The sequence below is a fragment of the Puccinia triticina genome, chromosome 11A (assembly GCF_026914185.1).
Source record: "Puccinia triticina chromosome 11A, complete sequence".
Lineage (NCBI taxonomy): Eukaryota > Fungi > Basidiomycota > Pucciniomycetes > Pucciniales > Pucciniaceae > Puccinia > Puccinia triticina.
Genome location: NC_070568.1, coordinates 1,592,122 through 1,600,987, shown reverse-complemented (window position 1 = coordinate 1,600,987; position 8,866 = coordinate 1,592,122).

Sequence of the window (8,866 nt, the reverse complement as noted above, 5' to 3'; positions counted from 1 at the left end):
CAGGGCCTTGACTCGAAGGAGGAGCTGATCCTTGTAATATAAAAGGGGGGGATCTTTCCTCTGGAGAGATCTTTCCCCCCAAGATTATTACCATACAAACCTGTGCACCTTACTACAAATTATAGTGAGTGGGTTTTTCAATAATCAACTAACCTTTTCCTCCTTTTACAGCTTTTTTCGACCTCTACTTGTGTATTTTCTAGGTACAGGTGATTGTTATCACACCTGTAACTCAGAAAATAACCTCTTCTTATCAAAAGCTATGGCGCCTGGCTTGAGTTATTGCTGCGTCCCCTTACACTTGTAAGGGAGCTAGCCCCTCCGCTATTCAGCGTTGAGGTGAGGTTTATTCCCACTGGCTTTTTAAGCTATAGTGGGGCCCACGTTCCGCTGGCCGCTGTCCAAGCCGCTATAGCGTGAACTCAAAACCCTATCAACTCCTTTTCACCAAAGAGACAGGAGCTGAAAATCTTGAACTTCAAATTTTTCAACTACCAACCGCATCGTTTTGGCAAGATAGTCTCCAGTGTGACTGTAAGCAAGCTGAACAAAATCTAGTGGCATGGACTGGGGATTGAATTTTCCGCCATCCTTCTCCACTAAGCGGTAAATGATTACCCCGAGGATATCCTGGCCATTGGGTGACTGCCATGCATCGGCCCCAAGGTACATGGCACCCACATGTTTCTGACCAACAAAAACAATTAAACATTATTAGATAGCCAGTTTTGGTGCATCACTGAAAGGAATTAATGATTAAATGAGCTGTCTACATTTAAATCATCCCAGTAACTGTCTTGAACAGCAGTATAGAGCATATGAATTGATCTCAAAACTACCTTCGCTGACGGCATGTGATTAACGACTTTTGGATGGAGAATAGATTTGTGGGCCTCGTCCGCCAAAGCAGCAAAGGGTTGTGCAGCCTCTGCGCACCAGATAGCGCACAGTTGGTTTACCTCAAGAAACAATAGGCAGGCACTCTGTTTTTTCTGGTGGTTCCAAAATCTGAGAGAGAGACATGTTGGCAACAATGGGAAGTTACTTACGTTACGTTATCCAGCGGGATTTTCGTAACGTAACTTCCCACCGTTATCGTTATCTGGTGAAATATTCCTGCGCTATTTTGGATAACGTAACAGAGGCGAATTTCCGCCTTGATGCCGCAAAAAATAACGCCGATAACGCGCTAACCGCGTTATCTGGCGTAAAAGCACCGTAAAATAGGCAAAAAACCCGCGTTATCCGCACGTTATCCTTCTCAGATTGCGGGGGATAACGTAACGGGTCTAATAAAACAGAAAAAAAATCAAAAAATAACGTAACTAAAACAATGCTGCCGTTAGCGCAAGGATAACGGCACCAATTTAGTTACGTTATCCGTTACTTTTCGTTACGGATAACGTAACTTCCCATTGTTGATGTCGGTCACTCACCTCTTCCAAATCAATATCCCCTCCACAACCACCAGGACCAGCCAGATTCTGATTGCTAGTTGATTCACGCAGCTTCTTGAGACATCCAGTGGCATGTTTCAGCAAGTTGCTGCACGACGAGTCATACGTGGGCCGGTGTATCTTTGTGCTGCATCTGAAACCGGAATAAAGGTCAGTCCAGAAAATTGAGAAAGGGTCTCTGGACGGCTAACGTCCTGCATGGATACGCAATCATGTGCCGTCCCTTTTTGTCAAGATGTGTTGATAGTTCTGGTTTGTGGTAGCTGGAATAGGCGGCACTGATTGACATCGAGGAAATTTTCTGAGCTCAAGCTTTCAGAAAACATATCAGATGCCAAAGTCAGTGAGATGAACAAGGTCTAAGAGGACAAAGAAAGCTTACCAAGCTCTTCAGGATCAGAGAGCTCCCAACTGGTACTAGGCTGGCTGGTCCAAGGGGCTTTTTTTGGAGAGCTAGTTGAGGTATCTGTGACATCATCATTTGCAACCAAAATATCTGCATCAACAACATCTGTTTGATTTGCTTTGGTCTGACCATCTGAAGGTCCTGGAGGCGAGGAAGTCGGTGAATTCGAGGGCTGGCGGCGTGGTCTCTTTCTTGATTGTGTCATGGTGTATGAGGTTGAGGTCAGATGCCGTGTATGGGTTGTCGCTCTCCAGGATTGGAGAACTCACCAGCGGGTGCCTGAACAGGTACCTGTGTTGGACACAGGTACTTGCTCTTTTTCAGCCATATTTCACAGACCTGTACCCGTAAACAGCACCCATGGTGTAAAGCTCAAAAGTGTTCCTGAGAACCTTTTGCTGAGTGTGGAAAGGGATGAATGAGGTTACCTCTTCCTTTCCTGGGTCACTAGACACTAAATCAAGACCCCCAATCTACAATTGGAAGGTTTATGTAGTGATTGTGGAGGTGTATCAAAAGATAGCCTACGTCGAACAAGTGGCTTAGGGGATATGGGTGATGTAGCTGGTGCTGATTGAGTCGTAAGTTGATATGGTCCGTGTGTTGCCGCAAAGGGGGTTGTGGAACACCCTGACAGAGGGTTTAACGGTGATTGAGCGATGTAATAGAGTTGTTGTATGTATGTAATTGTTATGTAATAAGGATAAACCCACAATATAGTGAGGACTAATACTGTAGAGTGAGCAAGTGTTGTACTGTTATGGGGTGAGCTGACTGCAAGTAGTTTGCTGAGAGAAATTACAACTGGGGGGAGGAGAGCCTCCTTAAATAGAAAAGAGTGAGGGATTTTAGCTCCAGGGGAAACAGGGAATGAGGGATTTTAGCTGCCCTGAGCTGTCAAATGAGGGATTTTGGCTGGTGGTACAGCCTAGATGAGGGAATTTAGCCCAATTGACAGGTCACATGATGTAATGATGAGGGAATTTAGCTGGTGAGAAAGTGGAGGTGAGGGATTTGAGTTTGGCCTATGATGTAATTGACGCACTGCAAGAAAAACTCTAGAAACTGCTTGCAGTTGAGATGCAAGAGCTCAAGGCAAGCTGTGCCTCATGCATGAATCAAGCACTGGTTGATTCCATGCACATTGCCTCATGTATGCAAGAGTGAGTCTAGGTACAAAAAAATGAGTACAGGAGTTGATACCTGTGCAAATTCCCCTTTCATGTGCACATACCCCTTTCATATGCACATATCCCTTTTGTATGCATTCTCCCCTTTCATAATGTGTACATAGCCCTTTATGTGCACATACCCCTTTCATGTGTGTATATCCCTTTCATGTGCATGTATCACTTTCACAATGTGTACATACCCCTTTCATCATGTGTTCATGACCCTTTCATGTTTACATGTCCCCTTTGAGTTGTTTACATCCCTTTCAATACCCCTTTCATCATTCAGGTTTACATACCCCTTTGATGTTTACATATCCCACATATCCCTTTCATGTGCAAATACCCCTTACTGCACATACCCCTTTCATGCATACATACCCCTTTCATCATGTGTACATATCCCTTTTATATGTTAATACACCTCATCACATTCCCCTTTCATGCGTACATATTTCTTTCATCTGTACATTGCCCCCTTTCATGTGTACATACCCTTTTTATGTTATTCTGGCTGGATTCAATGGTGCATGGAGTGTTTAATAAAAGAAAACAAAAGGGTGCTCAGGGGGATGCTCATTTGCCTCAGCCTACTGCATGAGCACTACAGCATGTTCAACATTGAAATGCTGAACAAGGTACACACTCAAGGTGCACCAGCACGGAATTTGAGTGCTTAACTCCAGCTTGAGCTGAGCCTTGATTGCAGCTTGCTGCATCTCAACTGCAAGCAGTTTCTAGAGTTTTTTTTGCAGTGACGTGTGATGTCATTGGGTCATCTGATCATCTGTACTGCTCCTGTCTGTCACCTGCTGTCAAATGATGTCATGTGTAAGCTGCATGAGGGGTTTTTGCTAGCTTGACACCTGCATGAACTGCAGCCCCTATTACACTAGTCTGCATGCACCTGCATAAGACTGCATAAGCCTGCATAAGCCTGCATCTAGTGTGCATGACACTGTATGACACTGCATGACACGTGCATAACACAATTTAATGAGTGCAGCTGATGAGGTAAAGCATATTTAAAGGGTAGACAAGTGTCAGAGTGGCCCATGTAACGGATTACATGGTCCTGGGTAAGGGTGGTTCATGTAACGGATTACATGACCTGAGTATGATGTTTTGTGTGTATGAAACTGACTGATGGTATCTTGAAGGGGTTGTATCTTCTGATCCAGAGGGGTTAAGGTGTGTTGTTCATGGTGTCTTGTGTAGTTTTAGCCGTAGAATCCAGTGGTACCGCCGTATTGGTTGATTTGTGAGTGTACATATGAGAAAATGGAAAATTTAGAAATGGGCTAGATGGGTAACCATAAAGCATACCTCAACAGGGGGGTACCCAAGGACAGGGAGGGGTACCCACCCGCAGGTGCTGGGTACCGCCAGACGGGTACCCATGGCCATCTCTAAGCAGCAAGCGCTACCTGGGCTCATAACCTATTGAACAAGTGAAAAGAAAAGTCTGAGTGAAGTGGGTAATGAACCCACAACCTTGTGTACTGTGAGAGTCAAACTCACATACTCAGCATTCATGAGTGATGCTCTAACCATTGAGCTAAGCACACATTGCTATGTTGAAGTTGAATACAGTAGATGTATGCTTATGATGATGTGTGGTGTTGCCTCAAATGGTGATTGGATGTGTAAGCAACAATGTGACAAGCAGTGCTAGATTGACACTTCAACATAAGGAAGGCAACTTAACTCTGTTTGCGCGGTGATGGTTAATTACACCAAGCTAAACATCTGCTGGATGTCCGCCGCACAATACAGGGTTTTGAAGACTAGCTCAAGCTTTGCTCAGACTGTTAAGCGGTTGTTACTATAGAGACACAGGGGTTGTAATGAGTAAATTCCACATAGTGTGTCACTCTTCAGCCCGGGTTTGAACCGGGATGAGAAGCTCTGGTTGTGCTGCGGCAAGTCCAGGAGGTGCGTGTGACATCTATGTCACAACAGTTACATTGCTTGTCTGTGATTGGAAATTGATAGATGAGTGGTCAAGGTACACCACGGGTTGTGCTGGATGTCCATGGGACATACCTTTGGACATGTCCCTGAACATCCAGCTCTTGCAGGGCACAAAACATCCGGAGGATATTACTCTACACTCAACAATGCATCTATTACGCTAAATGTAATTAGCGCCGCTAAAACTAAATTGTAACACTTGTCGCTAATAATCTGGGGCTGTAATTTTTAGCGTAATACCAACCCGCTAAAAACCGCTAACACTAAATTACAGCTAAATTACAGCTAATTAGCGGCTCGCTACGCTAAATTAGCTGTAATTCGTAGCAAAAATTGCACTTTTTTGCCCAATCTGAGTTAGCTGTAATTGTAATAGTCCGCCCGCTACAATTTAGTTTAGCGTAGCGGCGCTAAAAAACCGCTAAATTAGGGTATTACACGCTAACCGTAGCGTAATAGATGCATCGTTGCTACACTAGAGGACAAGGCGGCTGCGCCGCTGCAGAGCACAGGTTCCCAGCTCAACTTTTGTACTATGTGGCAGTATTTCATCACATGCACACTGTGAAAAAAAACTCAAGAAACTGCTGTCAGTTGACATGCAATATTACAAAAGCACCTTTGTAATATTGCATGTCAACCGGCAGCAGTTTCTTGAATTTTTCTTACAGTGATATGTGTTCATCTTTTTGAATTCTGACTGTACATAAGGCTTTGAGATATTCATATTCCAGGTTGATTCATATGTGGTGCAAAAAAATTGACAATAGATAAACTTTAATTATCTACAATTGACAATCAAAAAAAATTCAGTGGGGTTATGTAAGTATACTGAGAGCGGGCTGTAGAGCCTAATGAAAGTCTACAACCTAACACAGTGGTGTTTGAGTACGGGCTGACTGGCTGGCTCAGAGAGAAGGAGGTCAGTTCTCTCCAGAGGAAGAGAGAGAGGGAAAGACAAGAGGGAGAAGAGCTTACCTGGCTCAGAGAAAAGGAGGTCAGTTCTCTGCTGAGCCAGGGATGAAAGAAAACCAGGCTAGCTACCAGCTTGTGAAATGCTAGTGTACATGTGTGACTCCTTGTGAACCCCAAAGGAGGAGGAGGTTTTACAGGAATGTAGTCAGGACCAGCAATTGTCAGCTCTTTGGGTAGGGAAGACTGATCTATGAATTGAAATGTGATCAACAGTTTCTCAATTTGAATTATGAATCCATTAATTCTGCTTTGTTTTTAGGGAGTGTGATTTCACAAATTAGTCCCTGAAATCATTGTCAGCAACATAACAGGTGGCCTGGCCAGTTATTAAAAATTAAATTAAAAAAACTCCTGAAATTTTCTATGATCAGGTTAACAATAAAACATAATTAAATTTTTAGTGACTAAGCATTTTATATACATGCCTTGATTGGGATACATTGATCTGAGACCACAATTGAGTCTTGCAAATCTATTCATCATGCTGCTTTAGCAAGTGTGGATTTCACACTGTCTATTGATGGAAATATATACTGGATGACATGCTTGAGGAAAGCTAAGTTTATGGAGAAACATAATGAGTGGTAGAGATATGCTGAAGTGATGATGTTGGGGGAGGGTGTGGGAGGTTGAGGATGGAGTGGATTGGAGGAGCTTGCTCCAGACAACGTTGGAGATAATACCACAGATGAGCACGATGAATTAGAACTTAGCCGGTCTGGAGAGGGAGAGTCATGATCTTGTGAGCAGTAAGTTGCCGGCGAGGACAGAGAGTTGGCTACCCAACTCAAGCGGGACGGACGGCTCGCCCCTGCAGCTCTCGGCCTTGTTGATGACGTCGTCGTGGAGCAGGGAGGAGACGTGGATGAGCTCAGCAATCTCGGCGACCCGGCCTTGGGTGGGTAGGATTAAGGCCGGCTCTGGACAGGGATGAAGATGATGAGTTGTGGCTGGCTAGGGCTGGTGTCGTTGAGGATGTGGCTGGGCGAGATGGGCCGTTTGGAGTTGACTGGCGGCGGCGGAGGGTGCGGACCCCTGGGCGATGAGAGGCCGGAGATGCTTGCCCTGCTGAGGCGAGGGGAGGAAGCAGCTCGCGATTGAGTTGAGCTGTTGGTGGTCCGAGCCAACGAGTGCCCGGATGTTCTGCCTCAGCTGGCCGAGCTCGGCCACCAGCAGTGCAAACAGATTCACAATCATCTCCAGCAATCGGCTCACCGTCCGCGGTAGGCCAATGCTTGCTGCTGGCCGGGGGCTGCCTTCGGCTGAGTCGGGAGTTGTCAGAGAAGTCATCTGTTGGCTACATATGCTGCAGAGAAAAATAAATAAAAACGAGATCAGAAATGCTGTTAATCTATGTAGCATCAGGCGAACAGACTGACCTGTTTATATAAGCCAACCTCTTCGCAATCGAACGGCGGGTATGTGTATACCAGGTCGGCGAGAGGGAAGTTCCTCCCGGCGAGCTACCCATACCAGCTCGCCGGGAGGAACTTCCCTCTCGAGGGACTCTCCTCTGGGCGAGCTGGTATATATTTATACCAGCTCGCCGAGAGAGACTCTACTCCCGGCGAGCTGGTATGTGGATACCAGCTCGCCGAGAGAGACTCTCCTCCCGGCGAGCTGGTATGGTGTATACCAGCTAGCCGAGAGGGACTCTCCTCCCGGCGAGCTGGTATGGTGTATACCAGCTAGCCGAGAGGGACTCTCCTCCCGGCGAGCTGGTATGGTGTATACCAGCTCGACAAGGGGGAAGTTCCTCCCGGCGAGCTGGCAGGGCAACGGTTTGGAAGGCACCGCTCCCAATGAGGGTTATAAGATGCCTCAGTAGATGTAGGCAAATGGGATCTGGTCGGTACAGTCCCGTCGCGGTCAGTCTCGGCACTGACGAATCCGGCTCCAATCTCGGTTGTGATTGCATAAGAGAATATGTACTAACCTGGTCGGTACAGTCCCGTCGCGGTCAGTCTCGGCACTGACGAATCCGGCTCCAATCTCGGTGAGGAAAAGAGATTGGAGCCGGGCGCGGGTCCGGCCAGGTTATATAGTCTAAACCTAACCGGTTGATGATGACTAAGCACCGGTTAGGTTTAGAGTCTAAGTACATGATTATGCTCTAACTGTGTTTATGTAATCTTGGCTACTGTGACTCTACCGGAGGCACTCCAACACCCCCCCCCAAGATTGCAAAAACTACCCTTTAACCCCGAGTTGTTCCAGTGCGCCGGTCATTTTGGTTGGGCCTAAGCGCTTGGTCAGTACATCCGCGAGTTGATTGTGGGTGCTGGTCCAGGAAATGTCGATGTTGTTCTCTCTGATTAGATCATTCACAAAACAAAAAGCCCTCCGTAGATATTTGGTCTTCTTTTTTGATGTGTTGTCCGTAGCAATGAGTATTGCCGCTTCATTATCGCAGTGCATTGATAATTTAGGACTGACTCCAATTTCCTCAAAGATGTTGAGAAGATGCGCCAGTTGTTGCGCGCCTTCAGAGAGCGCAAGGTATTCCGCCGCGCAAGTCGACATTGCCACAACCGTCTGCCTTTTTGATCCCCACGCCACACTATTCCCGCCGTGTGTAAGAAGGTAGCCCGTTGTCGACCGCTCGTGTTCACCACCCCAATTCGCATCCGTCCAGAGGTCCATTTCGCCTTTCCCTGCCCTGTACACAAGGGCCCTATCCGCCGTCCGACCCAAATAGCGAATTAACCAATCGAGTGCCTTCCAGTGTTCCTCAGAAGGTGCCGACGAAAAGCGCGCCAATAAGTTCACACCATAAGATAGATCAGGGCGAGTACCACATGCGAGATACATGAGTGATCCAATGACTGAACGGTATCCAGTCTGATCCACCGGGTTGCCAGAGAAGCTCTCAAGATCGGATT